The sequence below is a fragment of the Emys orbicularis genome, chromosome 1 (genome assembly GCF_028017835.1).
Source record: "Emys orbicularis isolate rEmyOrb1 chromosome 1, rEmyOrb1.hap1, whole genome shotgun sequence".
NCBI lineage: Eukaryota > Metazoa > Chordata > Testudines > Emydidae > Emys > Emys orbicularis.
This window is the reverse complement of record NC_088683.1, coordinates 86,772,365-86,798,129: the sequence shown is the minus strand read 5'-3', so window position 1 is coordinate 86,798,129 and position 25,765 is coordinate 86,772,365. Positions and strand designations below refer to the sequence as shown.

At 44.0% G+C, this 25,765-nt stretch overlaps 1 protein-coding gene across 1 annotated transcript in view; it reads left to right on the top strand.

Moving 5' to 3' along the window:
- Positions 1–3,215: 3,215 nt before the first annotated feature.
- The window catches only part of NR2C1 (nuclear receptor subfamily 2 group C member 1), a 97,140-nt gene continuing 74,590 nt past the window's right edge, over positions 3,216–25,765 (top strand). The window contains exons 1-2 of the mRNA XM_065402952.1: positions 3,216–3,299; positions 16,807–16,863. The gene's annotated coding sequence lies outside the window, so the exon portion shown is untranslated. The remainder of the gene's footprint in view (positions 3,300–16,806; positions 16,864–25,765) is intronic.

Here is a 25,765-nt window from a genome sequence, read left to right as displayed (position 1 = left end):
AGTTTAAAACAAACATAAATACTTCCTCACACTGTGCACAGTCAACCTGTGAAACTCGTTGCCAGGAGATGTTGTGAAGGCCAAACTATAACTGGGTTCAAAAAAGAATTAGATAAGTTCATGGAGGACAGGTCTATCAATGGCTATTAGTCAAGATGGTCAAGGATGCAGCCCCATGCTCTGGATGTCTCTACACCCCTGACTGCCAAAAGCTGGGACTGGATGACTGGGAATGGCTTACTCGTAGGGCTACCATACGTCCAGATTTTCCCGGACATGTCCGGCTGTTTGGTCCTCAAATCCCCGTCTGGGAGGAATTTCCAAAAAGCCAAACATGTCCGGGAAAATAGGGAGGCATGGTAAGGGGACCCCAAGTGCGAGTGGCTGCAACAAAACTTACAACTCCCGCGATTTGCCGGGGCACAGAGGCGGCGGGCGGCATCCGAGCACGCAGCTGCCTCCTCCCCGGGCTCCAACTTTCCCGGCTCCCGCCGTCTCCACTGCGCGCCAGGGCCGAAGCAACTTCCCCAGCGCAGCAGCAGCCGGAGCCCGGGGGGCGGGAGGGAGGAGGGGGAATGCAGGGTGCTCAGGGGAGGGGGCGGAGACTTTGGGGAAGGGGTTGGAATGGGGGCGGGGAAGGGGCGGAGTTGGGGCAGGGCCGGGGCCCCCGTGGAGTGTCCTCTTTTTTCAGTGTTGAAATATGGTAACCCTACTTACTCGATAAATTGCCCTGTTCTGTTCACTCCTTCTGAAGGATAGGACACTGGCCACTGTCAGAAAACAGGATACTGGGCTAGACAGAGCCTGTATGGGTCTGACCCAGTATGGCCATTTTTATGTTCTTAATCACATTAAGCAAAACCCAGATTAGGACATGAAGACATTTGCATACATTTGCCAATTTCTGGACCTTCAGTCTTAACAGGTACATTTGAGGATGCACGTCCTACCAAAGCAATGATAGAGCAGTCCGTTGGAACAGCATTCTCCCTCAGGGCAATTTGGAAAAACCAGGTCAAAACAGGCACTGGATGCCAGCAGGAGAGGTGTGCACCAATGCTGAAGCTCCATGGGTAATGATCAGTATGGACCTGGTTAGACCATCCAGTTGGTCAGTCCATGCTGGCTGCCCATGTGATGTTAGAAACAGCTGCAGCTGGAACAGCGTTCACGTGGCAGAAGGTGTTTTTTTACCTTGAATTGGGGGCTGTGGGCTGAGTACATATGCTACTCCTGAGGGAATTCTGCACACAATATTTTAAAATTCTGCACATTTTATTTGTCAAAACAACACAATATAATCATGCCAGTTTCATTTACTTGGGTAATTTATTTCAAAATACCTGTCAGCCAGTATGTCTGTAACAATACAAACAACAAAAAAGCTTCAGGAAATGTTTTTTAACAAATAGATTTCTTACTAGGTGTATTAATACAGAACTCTGAGTAAGAATTCATTTAAACTACAATACTGAAATGTATTTCCCACACCCCTCAAAACAGCGCAAAGGCTTGGGAGAGTTGGGTAACAGAGGCGCTGAGGGAGAGGGAAGTAATTGCTGGGAAGATGCCTGGGAGTGAACCTGGAGTGTTGTTGGGTGTGAGCAGGGCCGGATTAACCTTTTGTGGGCCCAGCGCCAAGCATATTTTTGGGCCCCCATGGGGGCAATGGAGCATGGCACGGGGACGGGAGGTCAGTCCCCAGAGCAAGGGCTCCGCCCAGCCCAGTGCAAGGGCACTATTTACAAACCAGTAGTTGCCAGACCCATGATGGCCCACCCAGCCCTGTGCTGCCAGCATGCTTCTTCCCCTCAGGGGTGGGCCCATGCCGTGCTACACATCCTCCCCCAACACCAGAACACCCCCTCACCCCCAATTCTCTATGGCCAAGGCCCCCCAGACCCTACCACAAATGCACAGCGCCCTGCACACTACCCCACCTACCCAACGCCCCCCTGCCCACAGCCCCAACACAACTGCCCAGCACCCCGCACAGAACCCTCACTCCCTAGTGCCCCATCACACAGATCTTCCCCGCCCCCTCACAGCCAAGCACCCCCCTCAGGCCCACCAGAGACCCACTCCCCCACGCCCTGCCTACTGGCCACACTCACCAGCCCTTTGGTGATCTGGTCCCCAGGACTGGCCCCGGGGTGGGTAATCACTCCGGCCCCTCAGCAGTCGCGCAATCAGCCAGGCCAGGGCCTGCCCCGCTCGGGCTCCCTCAGGACCCACTTGCCTGGAGGAGCCCAGCCAAGCCCCCCACACTGTCCCCCCCCCCCCCCCCCCCCCCCCCCGCGCGCGCATTGGCTGAGACTGGCCTGGCTTCTGCATCGGTCCCAGGCAGCTCAGTTCCGGGGAGACAGGTGGGGCCTCACAGGTGGTGGGAAGTAGAGACTGCCCAGAGCCAGAGGTGTAGTGGGGTCAGACCAGGAGGCAGAGAGAAGCTGGCAGGTGGAACCAGGGGTAGAGAGGAGCCCTCGGCTGGCCAGTGGGCAGGCCAAGAAGAGCGGGGTGGGTGAGGTGGGGAGCCAGTGAGGTCTCAGCGCACAGTGCAGGCAGAGCAGGCTGGGGCCCCTTCTGAGCACAGGCCTGGCTCCATGGCGCCACTGTAAACCCGGCACTGGGTGTGAGTCATACAGTACAGGGTTTTTTTGGAAGGTGCAGGGGGGGGGCTGAGGCCTCTGGGGCAGGGCCAGAAATGAGGGGTTCAGGGTGCAGAAGGTGCTGACCGGAGCCGCTGGGGTCCCTTTTTGATTGGTCATTCTGGTCAACAACTAGACACCTGACAACCTTACACCCCTGCAGGTTGGAGGTGGGTACTGACTAATGGCCACCCAGAGCACAGGTACGGGGCCGTGCGGGGTCGGCTGGTCACTGCTCTGTGCAGTGGTTCCCCAAAGCAAGCGACGCTCTGGGCGCCAGAGTCGCGCCCCGTGTTCACGTGGTTTCCCACCGCCTGGGACCCCGCCGGCTGTACAACCACACGTGTGGGGGAAAGGCCCCGCCCAACGACTGCACGTGGCTCCGGGGGCCTCGCCCCTTCCATTGGAATCCTCGCGCCGCCCGCTCCGGCCTCTTCCCGCTCCCTCCCACCGCCGTCCGCGAGCTGCGCCCTCCTCACGCGCCCCTCCCGGCGGGCTCGCTGTGTGCGCAGGCGCGGGTCGGGGACAGGAGTGAGGAGGGCGGAGCGCCGCGCGGAGCGGAGGGGCGGGGTCACGAACTCTGACCTCCCGGAGCCGGAGCCGCCACCGACAAATAACCCCCCAGGAGAGGCCACCGGGAGCTGGGCCCGCCAGGTGAGAGCGGCCGGGGTGGCCTGCAGCCGTTTTCCTCCCCCGGGCTCGGCAGCGGCTCATGCGAGGCCTGGCACAGGGGCGGGGCGCTGCGCTGCCTGGGGGCGGCTCTCGCCCCTCGTCCCGCGCCGCGACCCGGAGGAGCCGGGGAAGCGGCTCCCTCTGTGTCTGTCCCGGGGAGGGGGGCTCCGTCCTGGCGTCCCCGGGCGGCGGCTCCACACCCTCCTGACCTTTCACCTCACAGGAAAAGCTTGTGTCTCCCCTCCCCGGATCCCGGCCGCGCCCCGGGGCCCGCTCCGCCCGCCCGCCCGGGAGTGGGGATGGGGGGCGGCTCCTGCGCCGGGCTCCCCGCGCGGCGGCTTTAGCGCCTCTGCCCGCCTGAGGGGGCGGCTGAGCTTCCCGGTTGCCGCCGGGCGGGAGCCCCCAGGGGCCGCTGGGGAGGGCGGAGGTTGGGAGCGGGTCTGGCCCGTTAGGCGGCGGGGCGGTAGTGCCCGGCTCTCCCCTTCCCCGTTAGCGCACAGGCGGCCGCAGCAGCCATTTTGTGTGGGACCGAGCGTCCCGTGCGGGTTTGACCGCGGCCGCTCGGGCGGAGAAGGAGATTGGGCCCTGCCTCGGTCCCGCCGCTCGGTAGGGAGCTGTCTAGCTGCAGGCCGGCCCCAGGGGCGCTCCCGACCCGAGCTGCATGGGCCTCGTACTCCTCCCCGGCGGAGAGGCTTGTCTAACACCACCTTTCAAGTGACAGGATTCAAGGCCGCGCCAACCACTTTCCCTGGCGGGGTGTGTGTGGGGAGGTGTCAGGCTAAGGCTGCCCCCGCCTCGCCTTTTGTCTCCTTCATCACAGAGGAAAAAGCTACCCCCATGGGTGGGCTGTGAAATGTGCTGGCTGAATATCAACTTTCTAATCGAAATAGAGGACAAGTTCACTCCTGGTAGCAGCCATTTTACTAGAAAGCGGCAGCGTCTGCCCAGATGTGTGACTGTGAAATCAAGACTCCTTCAACTTGGAGACCTGTCAAATTGAATGCAGTGTTTTTAAGCAAAAGGCTTACATGGCACACAGGAAAGATCTTTGTTTTCTCTCTGCCCCTGTTCTTCCCCGTCCCCCATGAATTTAACCTGATGCTTGCTGAAGGTGCCTGCCTGACAACCCTACAGATTAAAAAGTTCTCCAAGTACAGTACAGGCCATTCACTGGCAGTACTCTTCCCTATTTTGTCCCACCACTGTATTAAACCTGATTTGAAGGCTCTTCGTGGGTGCCATGGCAAGCTTCCTTGGTTGACATTCCCACTCAGTGTTTTGGTTAATACAGTCAGGCTGCAAATTGATGTGGCTGCCAGTGTGAGCTGGACAGACTATCCATTCACTCTAGCTAAGACACTAGATGTTAAAGCATCTAGGGCTGGTTGATGTATGTTGTTGGTTCAAATCTGTTCCAGACAAAATAGTAACCAAGATCTGGAGCGGGTAAGGCTTCATTCCACTGACAATCCCCTGACTGTCCAGGTTTAGTGAAAATACCACCTCACCCACCTTGTCTCTCTATGATCCTGAAACCAACCTGGCTACAACTATACTGCATGCAGGTTTAGTGAAGACTGATATTTTTCCTTTTTAATACAGTATGAAGGTAGAATCCTAGGACTGGAAGGGATCTCAAGAGGTCATCTAGTCGAGTCCCCTGCATTCATGATAGGACTAAGTATTATCTAGAGTAGACCATGCTTGCCAGATGTTTGTCTAACCTGCTCTTGTGGAATCTCATGATGGAGATTCTGCAGCCTCCCTAGGCAACTTATTCCAGTGCTTAACCACTCTGACAGTTAGGAAGTTTTTCCTAATGTCCAACCTATACCTCCCTTGCTGCAATTTAAGCCCATTGCTCCTTGTCCTATTCTCCAAGGTTAAGAAAAATATTTTTTTCCCCTCCTCCTTGTAGCAACCTTTTACGTACTTGAAAACTGTTGTCATGACCCCTCTGTCTTTTCTTTTCCAGACTAAACAAACCCAATTTTTTCAATCTTCCCTCATAGGTCATGTTTTCTAGACCTTTAATCATTTTTGTTGCTCTTCTCTGGAGTCTGTTCAATTTGTCCACATCCTTCCTGAAATGTGGCACCCAGAACTGAACACGATACTCCAGTTGAGGTCTAATCAGTGCAGAGTAGAGCGGAAGAATTATTTCTCATGTCTTGCTTACAGCACTCCTGCTAATACATCCCAGAATGATATTTGCTTTTTTTTTTGCATGGAAATTGTCTTACAAATTTTGACAGGCTCCTGTATAATTGATATGGCAGACTTACTGTTTGCCACTCATTTTGCCCCAGTGGTGGTGTTTTTTATTAGTTGTACCCGTTAGTGCCCAAAATGGCTAGGTACTGGTCAAATGCAAAAGGCACAGTCTGTGCCCTGTAAAACGCATATGTATTTTGTAATAACTGTTTCATTTTTGCCAAAATACATTTGTTGAAGTGGACATTGACTTCACTATAGGGCAAGGCTGGCCATACTTCTTGCCAAACACTGAGATACTCATTGACTGCATATTAAATCATGTGTTTGTAACTGATAGTGGCTACTCTTGAAAGGAGGTATGAGTGCTAATATTGTAGGCAGTGGCACTATTCTTCTTCTTTATTTGCATTATTGAAGCATGTAGGAGCCCTAATTGTGGACCTGGACCCCATTGTGCTAATGCTTATTTATTTAAAAAAAATTATAGCTCAACATTTTAGTCAGTTGGAACTGGGCAATTCTTCCACAGAAAATGTTGTTAAAAATGAAATTACTGACTCTGACACGGCAGAGTCAGAAGAAATGACATTGTTCTGTGTTGTCTTTCTGTTTACACTTTTCTTTGTAGTTTTTCTGCTTTCGGGAAAGTCAATTTGGCCATTCCCTGTTGCACTTGCTACATCCTATAATTTGAAATGGCTTTCTGAAGGCAGTGTTTCCTGTCTGAAAAGAGTTGCTATGTCTGATTCTTAGACTATTGGAAGGAGACATCATCTTAAATTGTCATCTGTCACCTTAGTATCTGAATGTCTCCGGGAGAACAAAAATCACGTTAGGCCAGTGATCTAACTATCCTTTGTTTTTTCCCAGGACTCCTGGGGCTGTCTCTTAGCAGATTTATTTCTCTTCCTCCTTTTCTCATTCTTTACTGTTTTTACTTGTAGCTGTGAGAAAGCTAAATCAAAGAATATGTTTTACTTTTCATTTTGAAGGCAGTGAGCTTTGTGGGCATTTTTATCTTCTCCTTTAATGAGTTCCATAGCTTTGGTCCTGGTGCCAAAAAAGCTGTTGCCTGCTCTTATAAGCTTCACCCTTGAGGTTGAAGATCATGGTTTCTACAGAATAGAGCTTTGATGGATGATTCCAACTCATCTATCTTCAGTTAACTCTAATTTTTTCTGTAGATTACTGAAAAGGAGCTATTGGAACTGATGGCTCAATAATAATGGGACTGTAGTTGCTGTTTACAAAGTCTCTATCACTATTGCTCGGATGTGAAATGTATTTACAGATTATTTAGATTCAAAGTTATCTGTTTCGTTAATACCAATTTCCCTATGTAACATAAGATCTAAAGTATTTATAGTGACAAAATGTTGAATATTACATTGCTTAAATTTTGTATGTTGATGTATTTATTTTTTGTTGTTTTACTTACTAGTTTACTGTGCATGCATTGTATTGGTTAATGTGTAATAAACATACATTTTCTCCATCCAATAAAGTTGTTGTAGTTTTACCACAGTTTGTGAAGCAAAGTTGTCACATGGGAGAACAGATAAGCTATATGGTCTATATTGATTATTTGATTCTGAAAAAGTAAGACCAATTTCCAAATATAGGGGACTCATCTGTGTGTCAAGATTCTAAAATAGATTGTCAAGTATGTACTTACTCTCCTGGCTTCTGAACCACAAGTAGTTGAGGTTTTGTCATCTTGATTCTGCAAAGCTGAAAACAAATATTGTAGGATTTCACAGCATCTTGTGTATATTTGGTGAAAGAATGGTGTTGGTTCTCTCATGAGAGAGAATGAAAACTACTGCTAGTAAATGTGAGAAAAAGAATGCTTTGTACACTTAGTGTATAAAATATTTGCCTAAGGAAAACTATAAATTGTCAGTTTCTTAGCCATGATACTCAGTATATAGTTTTAGATGTCTTCATTTAATCCTAGAATCCTGTTCCACGATGTTTACAAAGATTATGGGGGCATTCTACTATCTGCTAAAAATAGCAGTGATAGATGGGAGGACAAGTAGAGAGCCATGTAGGCTTGGGCAAGTAGAGAGCCATGTAGGATATGTACTCGCGCACATCCCCAACCCTTCAGGTGTGTCTATGCTATACTTGCCTAAACAGTGCCTCAGTGGTTAAATTGCTGTTTATACCCATGCTAGGGGCTCTCTGCTGTCAGCCCTGCCTGGGGTGGCTGGGGTCCAGGTTGTCAGACCCGCGCTTACATCATCTGTAGCACTTACATCGCCCCATGGTGACAGCTTGGGCTTTCAAAGGGAGCAACAAGGGATGTAAGCATAAATAAATAAATAAAAAGATTTCGCGGTCCCTTCAAAAGCGTCTGGCGGTCCGGATTTGGCCTGCAGTCCACCTGTTGACTACCCCACTGTAAAGTATACAAGGACCTCTATTTTTTATCCTTTGCTTTGCATTAGAAATTCAGATATAGTCTATCTAGGTTTGTTTTTTTCCCTGAAGCTCCATGGACAGCTAAAGAAACTAGTAAACTTGACATGAGACACAAGTGAAACCTGATTGAGGGGGAAATTATTTTTATTCAGGCTGTTTAAATCTTTTTCATTTCCTATTTAACCTGGGAATCACAGGCAAAAATATCTTTTAAATATTAAAAATGCTTGCTCCTTCAATCAAAGGTTGCAAGACCTCAAAATTCAGAGGATAACTGGAAAGATCACATTATAAGCTCTTTGGGACAAGTGGTGTGTCTTCCTTAATTTTTGTATACTACATTGTGGACACTACTATAAATACCTACTATTTGTAAGGGGAAAACAAGCAGATTATTTTAGAAAAAACTTTTCAATTTTTTTAATGCATAAGAAGCATAAAAAGTACACACTTCATTAATAGTATATTTTCAAACTAAAAAGTAATTCCTATACAAATGGAATTAGTGAATCTTTTATGGAAGATTTACTTTTTACATTGTTTAGAAAGGAGAAGGATGTCACTATGGAATATAGGGCTTTGAAGGCAGCAGGGAATAAGATATAATAGGTTACTTCCACTAGCTTGGCAAAATACCATATTTTAATTCAGTGCGTCTAAATTTTTTTTCCAGAGGGGGATTCTTTCATCGATCACCTTCCCTAGCAGTCCTGCATCAGAGGGGTAGCCATATTAGTCTGAATCTGTAAAAAGCAACAGAGGGTCCTGTGGCACCTTTAAGACTAACAGAAGTATTGGGAGAACCTCACGGTTCTTACCCACGAAAGCTTATGCTCCCAATACTTCTGTTAGTCTTAAAGGTGCCACAGGACCCTCTGTTGCTCCTAGCAGTCCTGTTCCCTTATCTGTCCTCCAGCTGCAGTGTTTAATATGAAAAAATTAATATCAGGATAGCATTAAAGTTATGAGGAAAAGATGCTTTAATGTGACTGGTGCAGATATAAGCATGGTTGCTTTTTCCTTCCTCATTTTATGCTCACGAGTATCAAATCTCCCCTTATTTGCTTGCAGACCCACCTGTTTTAAATTTCCTTGGTTATTGACATTGTCTGTCTTTGTTTGTCTGACTCTCTTAAATGTTTGATGTGTGCAAATATGATCATATAGAAACGATATACAAAAACATGAAGCACTGAACAGGGGTGTGCATAGTTGCTTGAGTAATTTTTGTTAGACCAAAAAAAAAAAAAAAAGCCAACCTCTGGTAGTCTTCAGAGTCCTGAATTGGGCTGCTGTTCATAGGAAATATTACTGTTTGAAGACTCCTTTGCCATTGTGAGAAATGTGGCTCTTTGGACTACAGTTTAATTGCTGGTTTAGATTTTTGTGCTGCTTGAACTTCCTGGTATTAAACTACTGAACTAAGTTTTGTAACTTTTTCAAAGAATGCTTCTGAGGCCGATTCTGCAGTGCTTTATAAATAATAAAAATGAAGCAAAAAATGTAAAACTATATACAGTAAGGTTAAGTTGCATGGAAACACAATCAGGACGATGATGCAAGTGGTAAGAGAGGCTACCAGTGAACTGACAAATGCTGAAGAAAAGTGCTGGAAGGAGCATTCTGACAAAGTGCTGAACCCTGTAGTTCATCCAGATGCAAGCATTGAATGTATGCTAGATGGACAGGGCAGCTTGCAAGGCAGAATGGATATCAGCACTGAATCACCATCAGTAAAAGAAATAGAGCAGTGAAGCAGTTAAAACAATGGGAAAGCTGCAGGAATAGACAATATAATAGTTGAGCAGCTAAAACGTGATGGGACAAGTGCTATCAAAGAATTAGGGAAAATACTTAAGGTATGGGAGCAAGAGGGAGGTACTGGATGACTGGCTGAAGGCAATAGTTGTATCAGTCCCGAAGAAAGGCAATCCTCCCAATCCAAATAATTATAGAGGTACAGGCTTCTTATTAGTACCAGGAAGAATGATGAAAGTAATTAACAAATTAAGGTCAGTTTTAGAGGATGTAGCAGGCGAGGAACAGTGCAGCTTTAGACCAGGTCGAAGTTGCATTGTTCAGATATACACACTCTGACAGTTATTTGGGGGGAGTATAAGAAAGGGAATTAAAGATGTTTGCTGTTTTCATTGACTTCACTAAGGCATTTGATTTGGTTTGGAAGGATGCATTATGGAAATGAGTAAAATCCTATGGAGTTCCACAGTTATAAAAGTTATGTATGAAAACTCCCATCATGCCATAAGAATTGGTGGTAAATTAAGCAGCTGGTTCAAGTCAATCTTTGGTATAAAACAAGGGGGCCTGAAATCACCATGGCCTTTCATCATGTTCTTAATTTGGATATTAAGAATGGTAGATGAGTTGGAGGGCATGACATTGGGTGATCTAGAGTTAAGCGCTTCATCTTATGCAGATATATTTTGAATTGATGATGGTACTCTTTCCTACCTTGGAAATGGGTGTAGTTGACTTGGACTTACAATTACTCTCTTGTCTTGACACTTATTGTGCCTTGGAAAAGGGACAATAGGTAGAAATGCAGCAGTGGTAAAGTCATAGAACAAATAATACCTTATGTGCACTTAGGAAGCTTCATCTGTACTGATGGTTCCATCAAAGATGAGGTTAAAAAGAGATGTACTTTAGCTACAAGTGCTGCACAGAAATTGACGAAATTATGGACTGATAAAAACATTGTGTTTGGTATGAAAGTGAAAAATTATCAAACCAATATAACAATGGTATTGTTTTATGCTCTGGAAGCAGCACCCTTAAATGAAAAAAACATCAGAAGGCTGGAGACAATAGAGATAAGAGTTTTTTGGAAGATGGCAGATATAAAGTGGAATGATTTTAAGACACATGACGTTAGGAAGAGAGTAGGATGTGAAACTAAGTACGGGATTGTCTGCAGTCAAAAGATTACAGTGGTGGGGACGCTGTAGAAGACAAACAGATGATAGGATGCCAAAGAAAATAACGCAAACACAACCAACATCAGTCAGACCTAGAAGCCAACCCCCAATTAGATGGCAGAACATTGCACTCAGGGATTTGACCAGGCTGGGTTTAATGGAGGAACAAACCATGGACAGAAGTGAATTGTGATGCTGTACTGCTTGCTCCCTGTGTCTGCAAAGATGCTTGTGGGGGAGGGGAGGGGAGGAGGAGAAGAAACATGCTGCTTAAAAACAGCTTAGAAAAATAAGTACTTAAATCTCTACTTATTTAGCACATTTAATCATAGAGGATCTTAAAGTTCTTGACAAACTATGATGCCTATTTATATATAATCAGCAAATTCGGAGTAAATTATGCCACCCTTCTAATGAGCACATAGTAACACTGGGCACTAATTTAGGAATGAAAATGAAGAGCAGTGTTTCCGTTTTCAACTGAATAGGGGATTTAGGCAGAATGATCCATGTTAGAATAGCAAAAAATGTTCGGAGTTGTACCAGCTAGAAGTCAGAAGCTTTGTTTTACATCTCTCATGAAAGAGGGCAACATCCCATATTGGGCAATTGTTTCATTACTGACTCAGAGGAAAGCAACCATCTACTGAATTGTCATCAGTTCCTGTAGTCCCCATGAGTTTTCCTTGGAGGCCTCTCATTTAAAGAATTGGCTCCATACACAGTTGGTTTCTGAGACCTAATGCAGTCCCATGGTGAGGTGTTATGACAGTCCAGGGAAATGAAACAGTCTTTTCACCAAACTTTCCATAGTATTAACTTTTTGTTGAGTGGGTGATAAGCTTTCCTACAATGGTTTACATATGTCTGGGGGATACACAGAAGATTTTTCCAACAATACTTGGTATAGTTATACTGGTACAACTCAAACTTGTTCCACAATAAGAGTCATTTTTGTAGCTTGGCTTAAATCACTTCTAATACAACATAAGCTAAACCAGAAAAAGACACTCTTTTACTGGAATATGAGTGCCCAGACCGGGAGTTACACTGGTATGACTATAACAGTTTAAATTCACACCCTGCCTTATACCAGTATAACTTTCTATGCCACAAGTCCTAGTTGAAATACAGGTGTACATACGGCACTATGATTATTATGTAATATTTATACATCCTCGTAAGTATGTTCCCAAATATTGTAAAACTTGGGCTGTTGTTTAAAGCTTGTAATGTAAAATGAATTAGCTACAGAATGCTACAGATCTTAGGCGACAATCTGGTATAACCTGATGAAGTTTTGTGCAGACTTTGAAACCATATAATAAATTAGAATTAAGAAAATATAATAATGTAAAAAATTAGGTACTGTATAAAGACCCAGCTCTATGTGCATGACTTACATTAATATCAAAAGGAATTGAGGGCCTGGTGTTTAGTTTTCTACGGTGTGTTTCCCCCATTTGGTGGCAAATTTTCATTTACATTGCCAATAATGGAGCATTGTAATGGAAATATTCATTAAACATAAAGCATGCATGAGTGTGTTAATTGTTTTTGAGTTTATTGGTGTATCTATCTTTTCCATCATAATTTTAGAAGTGGGTGTCAGTTGAATGAATAGTTTAAGAAACAAACTCCTGACATATGAGTATCAGCATAGAGAAGGGCATGAGAGAATAGGGATGCTGCTTAGAAAGATAGTTTACATTTCAAAAGTCAGACCATCACATAGTAAGGACATGTGACCATGCTTATTTCTTGTAAGGTCATAGTTCTTTTTAGGTCCTTGCTATATGGCATTGACTGATTTGTAAAGCTGGAGAGCCATTGATTTGAATTTTGCTCTTCAACAGCAGAATAAAGGCCCTGTCTGCTCAGAAAAATTGCACAATTTTAACTACATTGAGATAAATGAAGGGTTACAACCCCCCAGTTGTGAATACAGTGATACTGGTATAAATGTGTTAGTACTGATATAGCTTGTTTGTATACAGGAAGGGAAACAGTCTATAGCGGTACAACTGCATCAATGCTAGGGGTTGTACCAGTGTAACTATATCGGTTTAAAAAAAAAAGAGTGATTCCTGAACTAACATGGTTACACCACTATTAAAACTGTGTGTAAGATTAGGCCTAATGTTATGTCCTCTGGAAGGAACGAACTACTACTGCAAAAGGGCGGAAAGGGGGTGATTTTTTTCAGTCACGTTAAGCTAACAGGGATTCTCAACCTTTTTTTAATCATGTCCCCAACTTTTTTGTGGTGAACAAAAGGGGATTTTCCAATGTAATCTAGATTGAATACATTGATTCCAATAAAGGAGATTCTTCTTTAAATAAATCAGTCCTTTGATCCTGCTGTCTAACTGTGCATAGGCTGGGAAACATTTTAAATGAGAACATACCATAGTATCCACAAAGTTTTCAGGACCGTATTTCTCAATTTTGGCACTAAAGAGTGTTAATCCGAGGGGCAGCCAGGCTAAATTTCAGTGGCTGGCATTGTTGACTCTGTGTGCCAGGTTGTAAAGCTTCTCACTCAAATTTGGCAGTCACGATGGAGGAGTGACTGGGCCAGTTTTGAATGAGTGGCATTGCAACCCCATGACTGAATGGGAAAGGTCAGCATGCCCCCCTAAAGACTTTGGGGTCTCCCCCACTGTTGAGAACCGCAGAGCTACCACTTGGAAAAACCCTTTTAACAAGCATTAAGGGTTTGTATACACAGTAAAGTTATAACAGTTTAACTATAGCAGTATAATTATAGGATTTAGTTACCTTAATGTGCCTTTGAAAGTCTCCACCTTTTGATCATCATTAGTTACCCATAGAATTTAAGATATTAATTTCTTAACTATTTTTACTCTCAAATATAATTTGCTACACCAGTTTTAAACCAGTGGTCATGGCCAAAAAAGGTATTGTTTATTATTTGTATTACCATATTGTCTTGCAGCCCTGGTTATAGATCAGAACCCAATTTTGCTAGGCGCTGTACAAACACAGAACAAAAAGATGATCCCTACCCCAAAGAGTTTACAATGTAAGTGTAAGACGAGGCAACAGATGGATGTATACGGTTGGGGTGTTACAAGGAAACACTGAGACAGTATTGGTCTGCATGATAAGCAATGGTCTCACTGCATAGTCCTGGGGGAATTCTGTGCCAAAAAATTAAAAATTCTGTGCACAATGTTTTAAAATTCTGCTTATTTCATTTGTCAAAATAACACAGTATACTCATGCCAGTTTAAATTATTTCGGTAATTTGTTTCAAAATACCTGTCAGCAAATATGTCTGTGACAATACAGACAAAAAGAAAGATTCAGGAAATGTTGTTTTTATTTGGCAAATAGATTCCTGACTAATCATATTAATACAGAACTTTTTGTTTCATTTAAACTACAATACAAAAATGTATTTCCTGCACCCCTCAGAAGCAGTGCAAAGGCTTGGGGGAATCAGGGGTAATGGAGGAGCTGAGGGAGAGGGAAAGAGCCTGGGAGTGAACCTGGAGGGTTGTTGGGTGTGCATGGGAGAAATATAGAACAGTGTCTATTGGGGGGGGGGGACAGGAGGGATTGTTAGGGAGGTGGGGAGTCTCCCCCATGCAGACCCTGGCTGATCCTGAGCCTCTCCCATTAAATCTGGCATATCTGCCCCTGTTCCTGTGTGTCCCTGACCCCATGTGGCGCTGGAGCTCCCCTCTCATTCAGCCCCTGGCTCAATGCTGTCACCCCACTAGCACATGAGCCCATGCCCCAGTCTGTCCCCCACAGCCCTTCTGAACCCCAGTCTATTAGCCCCCCCAGCAGTCCCATGTGCCGTATTCTGCCTCCTAACCTGGCTGCACAGGCAGGCTGCTGTGACTAATGCAGCTGGCTGCTAACTGTTACTGCTAGTCAGCCAGCTGTTCTGGCACCACAGCATCCTATGGGGTGTGAAAGGTGGAACTGCAGCACTTCTTTGGCGGAATGTATTTTCTGGGGGGGGGGGGGGGGAGAGAATTCTGTGCCGGCCATGAATTCTGCATGTGCGCAGTGGTGCATAATTCATCCAAGAGCATAAGTGCACCAGTGGCCTAACTTGTCAAGTTTTTTGTAGGCATCTCTGCAAAGGAGAGTTTTAAGGAGGGATTGGAAGGAGGATAAAAAGGAGATATGGGGATGTTTAGGGGGAATTCTTTGCAATTGCGAGGGCCAGCAGGGGAGAAAGTGCAAAGGAGCTTGTTTGAAAATGCAGTAAAGACAATAGAAGCTGACATCACTGCTCCTTTTATCTGTGTCATTGCTTTAAAAGGCTAGTAGGGGGCAATATGCACATTCTGGAACAAGAAACAGTTAGCTATCACTCTGATGTTTTTATTATTAATATAGAAAACAAAATATGTATAAGGTGTGCTCTTCAGAGCAGGAAGTATGTCTTAGAAAGCACTTAGCATGTTGTGGGCATGCTTGGAATTAAATAATAGGAATAGGAATAAGAATATTGCTGAAAACAAGGAAATTCAGAGTTTAGACTGAAACTCCTTAAGACTCAGTATTTAAGCCCAAAATTCAGATTGTGTAAAAATTCATACTTTGTAGATATTTCCCTTCAAAATCCACTAAAGTAATGATTAAAAAATACTTCTCTATCACTATTGCTTATTCTCATTTCTTGAGAATTTAAAATGCTGCTTTCTTACAATGTCAACTGCTTACAGGTGCAGTAGCAAAAAGCATAGATTCTTTGGGGTGGGAGGGAAGATGGATGAGGGACAAAAATATTTGAATGGTCTAGAAATCTGTCTGAGCAACAGGCTTTTACTTCTCAGTGTAGTGAGAACTCTTCAGGAGAAAGGTAGAAAGATTCATGTGAAAGAAAGAGGTGGGTGTTTACTGTATTTGCAGGAGTCATAAGGTTAGCAACAAAGCAGAATATATTTTCCAGTTATCAGGGTTTATGTAAGAGAAGAGACCAGAATCTATAGAAAATGTATGAGATTATGTAAAGTTGCCTGATTTAAATAAGGGGAAAAAATGGATCACCATACACTTGGTAGGGCACCAAAGCTTCGCTGTTGAAAAGCATTTCTATGTTGATTAGTTTCTCAGGAGTCTTGGTGCATATAGCATCCAGCACTTTGCTGGCTGGCTGTTGCTCCCATTGGTGTTATAGTTCATGTGCTGTTAGGAAAACTTGACATGAGTTCAATAGCTGGGGGGCTTCCGAGCTGAAGTAGGGATCTTCCATTAAGTATTGATCCAGTATTGGCCTAATGCCCAGATTAGTGTATTATTTTCTGTATCAGTAGAGCAGCTGGCCCAACAGTACATGTGAAGAAAATAAAATGCTTTGGAGTGGCCTTTCCTGTCTCATGTGAAATGTAACATTCAGGCTTTGTCTACACTATGCAGCTTTTAGCGACATGGCTGTGCCGCTACAGCCGTGCCGCTAAAAGGCACGTGATGTAACTGCTGTTTGTCAGCAGGAGAGAGCTCTCCTGTCGACAAAAAACTTCCACTCCCAACGAGCGGAGGTAGCTTTTTCAGCAGGAGAGTACTCTTGCCAACAAAGCGCTTTTCATCAACAAAACTTTTGTCTTTTGTGGGAGTGGTTTTTGTTTTTGTTTTTAACACCTCTGAATGACAAAAGTTTTGTTGTTCAGTTGCCAGTGTAGACAAAGCCTCAATGTTTTGAGAAAGTATTTCCCATTTTCAGATAGAAGCTCTTAATTCTAGTTCTAGTTTTCTCATTCACATTGAAAAAATATTGAATTATTTATTAAAAATCAGCATTTTTACCAGTCTAATTCATGGATAAGAGTTTAAAAATGAAAAATAATTATGCTAAATCTGTAAACCTGTATAATAACAGCTACAAAACTGAAATGGTGTGTCTTTTGTTTAATTCATCACAGGAGTCTTCACAGAGTGATTATGCATACGAGGTGTGAAGTGTAATCTAGGTACCATAGGTAAGTTAAAGATGAACTACAATGCTTTGGACATATGTATCCCAAATTTTTCTTCTTTATGTACTTTCTCAGTACTTCTTTCAGGTTTCCATGTTTGCCCTGTAACATCTGGTAGCTTCAAAATTGTCTGAAATATTGCTCAGTGTTGCTTCAGGTGATGTTGATGTCATCAGTTGTTACAGGGTAAATCTGGAACACTGAACTCAAGACTAAGGCTACCAGAAAGTTTTACCAGTTATACCAACATAGTTATACTGTTATAACCGCTTGTGTAGATACTCTTACTTTGGCATAAGGATAGGGGTTTTTTTTGTTTTGCTTAAGCTCCTTTCCAATTGACACAAGCTAAACTGAAGAAACCTGCTCTTAGGCTATATCTACACAAACACTTTTGTCGGTCAAGGGTGTGAAGAAAACACCCTCCTGACCAACATAAGTTTCAAAGACAGAAGCGCTGGTGTGGACAGTGCTATGTTGGCAGGAGATGCTCTCCTGCCAGCATAGCTACCTCTGCTTGTTGGGGGTGGTTTAATTTGGCCAAAGAGAGAGCTCTCCCACCGGCATAGAGCAGCTACACAGGAGACTTTAAAACAGCGCAGCTGCAGCGGTACAGCTGTGCCACTCTAAGGTCTGCAGTGTAGACATAGAGACTCTTATTTCAGTACAAGGCTAGGTGGGGGATTATACTGGTGTAATTACATTGGTTTAAATTTGTATCTTAGGCTATAATGAAATTTTTCCCATGTAGGTAAGGCCTAAAGTACCGATCCTGTAAATGCTGACACACGTGCATAACTTTATGTACAGCAAGTAGTCCTGTTGATTACAGTGGTACTATTCACACTGAGTAAAGTTAAACACATGTAAGTCTTTGTTTTATTTGAGCCACAGCAGGTGAGTGAACGAGGAATGGGTTTTAATAATTTTTATTTTAGAATATAGTTGAGTTTGTTTAACATCTATATATTTTAGGGGCATTGGAATCCCATTGAAGTCAATGGAACTAGAGATATTCAGTATCTTTTGAAAATCAGACCACTAATCTTTAGTTTTATTTAAATTAATAAAATCTCAAATCTTCACCTTTTTAAGAATAGAGTTTCAGGTTTAACTCTGACTTTACTGATTTTTGAGCCACATTGTCATATAATTTACACATAAAACATACTCAGCCTTAAAATTGTTTTAATCTATCTGGGAATTTTTTGAATTAATTTAAAATTTACTATTTGGTCTCAAAACAGTAACAGCCACTTGTGCAAGATATGCACAGTACCCTTTGATGCACTTCTGTTGGTTGTACAAAAGTTGCTAAAATTGACCTGTAAACAAGAATAAAGCTAGGCTGGTGTGATTTTTAAAAAATGTTTTCTTTGATGTATAAAGATGGCCTATGGGTGTGCGGTTTGTTTTGTTTTATTTTTTAAAAGTTCAACTTGTTTTTTACATTAAAAATGCAGGTCTTCTCTGCTTTGTTTTTTCTGAATGGCAGAAGAATTAGTAGGGTTAAGACATCATTTACCAACAAAGGTTACATTTACACAGCTGAGGCCTTGTCTACGCAAGTTGCTAGTGTAAGTTAAATTAGTATAAAATCACACCTTTAGGTATATAAGTATATCTTTGTAGACCGGGCCTAACTAAAATCAGATTGAAAACGATTTTGTTAAACCAGTGCTAACCCCTGTTTAAAATTGGCTAAGAGCAGTTTAGTTTTGTGTAAGGGCTTGTCGGCACACAGAAATTTAACTAAATGTGTGACGTTGTGCCAGTTTAGTTAAATGAGTGCAATTTTGTGTATAGAAAAGGACTTCATTTACTTGTAAATGCAAACTAAACCAATTTAAATCAGTTTTCAACTAATGGCTGCACAGGGTTCTAGTCAGACTGTTTAAAACTTCCAACGCCTATTTAATTCAGACAGTTGGGAGAACAGATTTTTGTTCAACGTTTCATGTCCTCACTCCTTCAGATAAGGGAAAAGAAAGCTTTCATCTTATTCTGTGGTTCGCCAAGGAGAACAAAAAGCAAGGAACAACACGACTTGATATTCCTCATATTTTTAAGGATTTTTTTTCTAAACAAGTATTAAAAAAACCTTTTTGAAGAAAGGGAAAACATTTCAGACGTTTGTTATAAATCTGAAAATAGCATAAAAATAGCATAGATGGCATGAGCAAGCTTTTTTTCCTTAGTTCACATAAATAATGTTGATACACTAACAAGGAAATTAACAAAAAGCAGTTCATTTCAATCTGTCAGATAGATGGCCGGGGTTGGGGTTGTAAAAAGGTGTTAGTGTTTGCCAACAATAACCAGAAGGAAAAGCAATTTTATTTTTAAGCTTCTGAGAGAGTGTATTAAAATGACAATGAAAACAAAGTATTAAAAGTTTATCAATTCACCCCCACCTCCAAAAGTACTTCTGTTTAGGCATGAGCCTTTTAATTTTATTTTCACACCTTTTATTATCCAGCATTGAAGAGAAGCTAATATAGTCTTTTTTTCTTAAGGTCAATTTTTTTTAACTCCATTGAGCTTTGTCAGTAAATGCCACATCTAAAGAGAGGCAGCTAGCTGCTATATTCTAAAACATTCATGAAAATGCTGAAGAGCTGACTGTAATCACGCGGTCCGCAATGTGTGCCTACATTTCCTCCCTCTTATATGAGACAAAACGATAAGGGTCCTGATGGACAATATTGTCCATCATGCTCTATATAAACCACCAGGCTGGAGCACATTCCCACTCCTTATGCACAGAGGCCTTAAAACTATGGATCTGATGCATAAAACACAACATCACTATGACAGCAGCATACCTCCTGGGTCGACTAAATATAATGGTGGACACATTAAGCAGACTGTTTTCCCAAGAGCATGAATGGGAACTGAATGACGAAATAACACATCATATTTTACACATGTGGGGATCCCCACATATAGACCTGTTCGTCACGCCAGCTCTACGTGCACCTGAAGTGGAGCACCCAAAGGGACAGCACTCGAAGAAGAAGAGAAGGTTACTCACCTTGTGCAGTAACTGAAGTTCTTACAGATGAGTGTCTCTGTGGGTACTCCACTACCCACCCTCCTCCCCTCTACTTCGGAGTACGAGCTAAACACTCCACAGTAGAGAAGGGACTGAAGAGGTCGGGGCGTGCACCTAGATGAGGCACCAGTGGCACCGTGAGACTGCTACTGTGCACACGCACCCCCGACCAGACACTGCTACTGAAAATCTCCGATCAACGGCACTGGGACACAGGGACACGCATCTCAAAGAACCCAAGTTACGGCACAAGATGAGTTATCTTCTTTTTTGTTAGGTGCTCTTCTGGCATTGTCATCTTCAAGTCAGCAGATTTGTCTCCTTGGTTAGGAACCGAATGCATTTCTTGAAGTATCCTTTTCTTTCCATCCATTCCCATTATTTTTGTGGGACCTAGAGCCTTATCACTGCAGACCAGTGGGTGCTGGAGAGTTTATAGGTGGGGTACTCCATCCAATTCCAGATGTTCCCTGCTCCTTCTCCATCCCTATTTAAGGACTATTCTCATTACAGCATGCTGCATCAAGAAGGGAAGTCATTTTTAAGTCTTGGAGCTGTGGAAGAAATGCCTCAAGGGGTTTTTATTCCCATCACTTTCCAATACCCAATTAAAAAGTGGGGCTGGTTTCCAGTTCTTCAATTGAAACAATTGAATACCTTCATTCACATGTTCAAGTTCAGAACAGTCTCTGATTTCCTCCCTGGGTCTACAAGACTGGTGTGTAGCTCTCAGCCTTTAGAACATCTACTTTCATATAGCTAGCCATCTTGCTCACAGGAAGTACCTAAAGTTTCAGGTGGGCAATTTCCATTACCAATACAGGGTTCTGCCTTTCAGTCTATAAGTAGCACTGAGGGTATTTACCAAATGCCAGGTAGTAGTGGCACCACCTCAGCAAAGGCTTATCTGCCTAACAACAGACTCAGCACTGTAGTAGATCTGGTCATTCAGCTACCGATCCAACCTCAGACTTGGGTAAGAAGCTTGTGTCTGACTTCTAGGACACATGGCCTCCTGTTTATACGTAACTGAGGGTGCCAGACTTCACTTTTGATGCATGCAAAAGTGATTGAAGTCTGTATATTGGTCCATTGGTCATCATCTGGAGATGAAGATGCAGGTCCCACGGGAGTCCTGTCACCATTAAACTGGTTGAAGGATCCTCTAAAAGTATCTAAAGGAGTACTCTTCTCTCCACCATGACCATCAGAGACATTAATGACAGGTGTCTTCACTTTACAGTGGGGAGTTCACGTACACCATCTTGTACACCAAGGTCTCTAGATGGCTCAAGAAGATCACTTATACAAATGTCCTAAATAAGGCTATTCATCAGGCTTGCACAGTATTGCTTCCAGTACTGAAAGGGTTAACTGTTCAGATTATGGCAGACAAAACTACAGCAATGTTTCATATAAACAGGAAAGGCAGAGCAAGATCCAACCCACCCCAACACATACATGCACACCTTTGTCGAGAAACTGTGCATCTATATAGAATTATGGCATATGACACAATTACTCCAGTAGCACTTCATCATATACCAGGCTTGCAAAATGTTCTGGCAGAGCTTAGCAGGAAGCTCACAAGAAATCACAATGACAGGCCCCATCATACAGGAAATATTCACCAGGGTGGGGTCAGTATTCCATCAAGGTAGATTGATTTAAATTAATGCAATTTAAATAACTGATTTTAATAAAGATTTAAATCAACAAGCAGGAAATATTGATTTAAATAATAGATTTTAATCATGTTTTTCATTGGTACATAGTTTTTTTCCTAAAGAAAGGTTGGTTCTCATTGGTTGGTAACAAAACGTGTATTTGCAACTAAATATAGCCTTTACACTAAATTTGGTACTATTTATTTATTTATTTATTTATTTTGCTAACCAAGAGGATACACTGTACTTGTACTCATTTATCTATGTAATTACATAGTATAATTTCCATGTATTCAGAGTCCTAATTTTTCCTACTTTATTTATGCTAGAAAATGGGGAAGGATGCATTTCTTATTTAATAGAAGATGGTTTGCTTGTGTTTTATGTTAAGCTCTATTTGGATGGACATTCAAATTCAGTTACAAATGCGCAAACAGCATTTTCAGATTGATTTTTACTAGTTAATTAAAACTACCTTAAATGTGCTGGATACATCAGAAAGAAATTAGTGTTAAATACAAAACATGTTTTGCTAACTGATTTATTAAACAAAAAAAGGTCTTATTTATTGTTAGTGAATTGAACTGATTGTTCAGTAATGTCCTTCAGGATTTTAGAACTAGGAGATCTCATCTTCTCACTCCTAATTTTTTTATTTATAGATTGGAAAAGGAAAACAAGCTTTTCTGCTTTTTCAACTCCCAATCAGTTTCTTAATTTTTAATTAACTAATCATTGAACTGAGTTAGTTCAATAAATGGAAGTGAAGAAAATATTCTCTCTGCAGAAGAGGCTAATGCTTTCAAAAGCTGGTTTAGCACTTCAGCAAACTCTGATTCAATATACTTCGTCAGCGACTTCCACCAGTTCAGTGGGTTGACTTTTTTAAAACCTTGGCAGAAAGCATTGGCTGGTTAATATTATTTTTGTTTTGTTTTTAAATGATTTTACTATGTTATAGTAAGTTTAGGCCTGTACATGGATTGTCATTATTTCAATTTTAATTAGGTTTATTTAAAAAAGAAAAACTTAAAAAAAAAAAAAAAAAGTGTCAATTTTTATCCACTCTGGCCTCCATAGACCTGTTTGCAATGAAAGAGAACAAGAAGTGTCTCAGCTTTTGCTCCAGAGGCTGCTAGTACTAAGGTTCTCTATCAGATGCAATTCTGATCCCTTCAGATCTAGAACTCTTTTATGCTTACCTGCCTATTCCATTGATTCCCAGAGTCATCAGGAAACTCAGGGTATGTCTACACTACGAAATTAGGTCGAATTAATAGAAGCCAGTTTTATAGAAATCGGTTGTATACAGCCGATTGTGTGTGTCCCCACATAAAATGCTCTAAGTGCTCTAGTCGGCGGACCGCGTCCACAGTACCGAGGCTAGCGTCGACTTCCGGAGCATTGCACTATGGGTAGCTATCCCACAGTTCCCGCAGTCTCCGCCGCCCATTGGAATTCTGGGTTGAGATCCCAATGCCCGAATGATGCAAAACAGTGTCGTGGGGGGTTCTGGGTACATGTCGTCAGGCCCCTCCCCCTCCGTCAGAGCAACGGCAGACAATAGATTCGCGCCTTTTTACCTGGGTTACCTGTGCAGACAACATATCACGGCAAGCATGGAGCCCGCTCAGCTCAGCTCACCGTCACCATATGTCATCTGGGTGCCGGCAGACGTGGGACTGCATTGCTACACAGCAGCAGCAGCTAACTGCCTTTTGGCGGTAGACGGTGCAGCATGACTGGTAGCCTTCATCGGCGATCTGGGTGCTGGCAGCCGTGGGGCTGGCAGCCGTAGGGCTGCATTGCACCAGCCCTTGCCTTTTGCCAATAGATGGTTTATTACGACTGGTAACCGTCCTCGTCGTACAGCAGTGGCTGTCGATCATGGGCACCTGGGCAGACATGTTCAGTCCAGCAGTGGCTGGAACTCCGTATGTCCCCCAGTCCCCCATCCCCCCAGTCATATTCTGCTGCCTTCACAGTGATGATGATGGCTATCAGTCGTAGTATGCCATTTTCTGCCAAGCGCCCTGTTGGATCATCGCACATTAGCAGAGTCTTCCCTGAGCAGCAGATCGTGCAATAGGCCTGAAGGCTACTGCCAAGCGCCCAGTATTTGCTGCCAAGCACCCAGAAGATGCCGAGGGCTATCAGTCATGCTGCACCATCGTCTTAAGATGTAAAAAATAGATTTGTTCTGTATTCATTTGCTTCCCCCCTCCCTCCGTCAAATCAACGGCCTGCTAAACCCAGGCTTTTGAGTTCAATCTTTGGGGGGGGCCATTCTGTGTGACAGTTGTTTGTGTTTCTCCCTGATGCACAGCCACCTTTGTTGATTTTAATACCCTGTACCTGTACGCCATGTTGTCACTCGCCCTTCCCTCCCTCCCTCGCTCCCTCCCTCCCCTGGTCCGTCAGATACTAGTTTCGCGCCTTTTTTCAGACCAGACGCCATAGCTAGCACTGGGATCATGGAGCCCGCTCAGATCACCGCGGCAATTATGAGCACTATGAACACCACGCGCATTGTCCTGGAGTATATGCAGAGCCAGGACATGCCAAAGCAAAACCAGGACCAACCGAGGAGGCGATTGCAGCACGGCGATGAGAGTGATGAGGAAATTGACATGGACATAGACCTCTCACAAGGCACAGGCCCCAGCAATGTGGAAATCATGGTGTTACTGGGGCAGGTTCATGCCGTGGAACGCCGATTCTGGGCCCGGGAAACAAGCACTGACTGGTGGGACCGCATCGTGCTGCAGGTGCGGGACGATTCCCAGTGGCTGCGAAACTTTCGCATGCGTAAGGGCACTTTCATGGAACTTTGTGACTTGCTTTCCCCTGCCCTGAAGCGCCAGAATACCAGGATGAGAGCAGCCCTCACAGTTGAGAAGCGAGTGGCGATAGCCCTGTGGAAGCTTGCAACGCCAGACAGCTACCGGTCAGTCGGGAATCAATTTGGAGTGGGCAAATCTACTGTGGGGGCTGCTGTGATCCAAGTTGCCAGGGCAATGAAAGACCTGGTGATATCAAGGGTAGTGACTCTGGGAAACGTGCAGGCCATAGTGGATGGCTTTGCTGCAATGGGATTCCCAAACTGTGGTGGGGCCATAGACGGAACCCATATCCCTATCTTGGCACCGGAGCACCAAGCCACCGAGTACATAAACCGCAAGGGGTACTTTTCAATGCTGCTGCAAGCCCTGGTGGATCACAAGGGACGTTTCACCAACATCAACGTGGGCTGGCCGGGAAGGGTACATGATGCTCGCGTCTTCAGGCACTCTGCTCTGTTTCGAAAGCTGGAGGAAGGGACTTTCTTCCTGGACCAGAAAATAACCGTTGGGGATGTTGAAATGCCTATCGTGATCCTTGGGGACCCAGCCTACCCCTTAATGCCATGGCTCATGAAGCCGTACACAGGCAGCCTGGACAGGAGTCAGGACCTGTTCAACTACAGGCTGAGCAAGTGCCGAATGGTGGTGGAATGTGCATTTGGGCGTTTAAAAGCGCGCTGGCGCAGCTTACTGACTCGCTCAGACCTTAGCGAAAAGAATATCCCCATTGTTATTGCTGCTTGCTGTGCGCTCCACAATATCTGTGAGAGTAAGGGGGAGACATTTATGGCGGGGTGGGAGGTTGAGGCAAATCGCCTGGCCGCTGATTACGCGCAGCCAGACACCAGGGCGGTTAGAGGAGCACAGCATGGCGCGGTGCGCATCAGAGAAGCTTTGAAAACTAGTTTTGTGACTGGCCAGGCTACGGTGTGAAACTTCTGTTTGTTTCTCCTTGATGAACCCTCCGCCCCTCCCCCCCCCCCCGGTTAACTCTACTTCCCTGTAAACCAACCACCCCACCCTCCCCTATCCTCCCCCCTTCGAGCACCACTTGCAGAGGCAATAAAGTCATTGTTACTTCACATTCATGCATTCTTTATTAATTCAGCACACAACTAGGGGGATAATTGCAAAGGTAGCCCGGGATGGGTGGGGGAGGAGGGAAGGAAAAGGACACACTGCAGTTTAAAACTTTAACTCTTATTGAAGGCCAGCCTTCTGATGCTAGGGCAATCATCTGGGATGGAGTGACTGGGTGGCCGGAGGTCCCCCCACCGTGTTCTTGGGCGTCTGGGTGAGGAGGCTATGGAACTTGGGGAGGAGGTCTGTTGGTTACACAG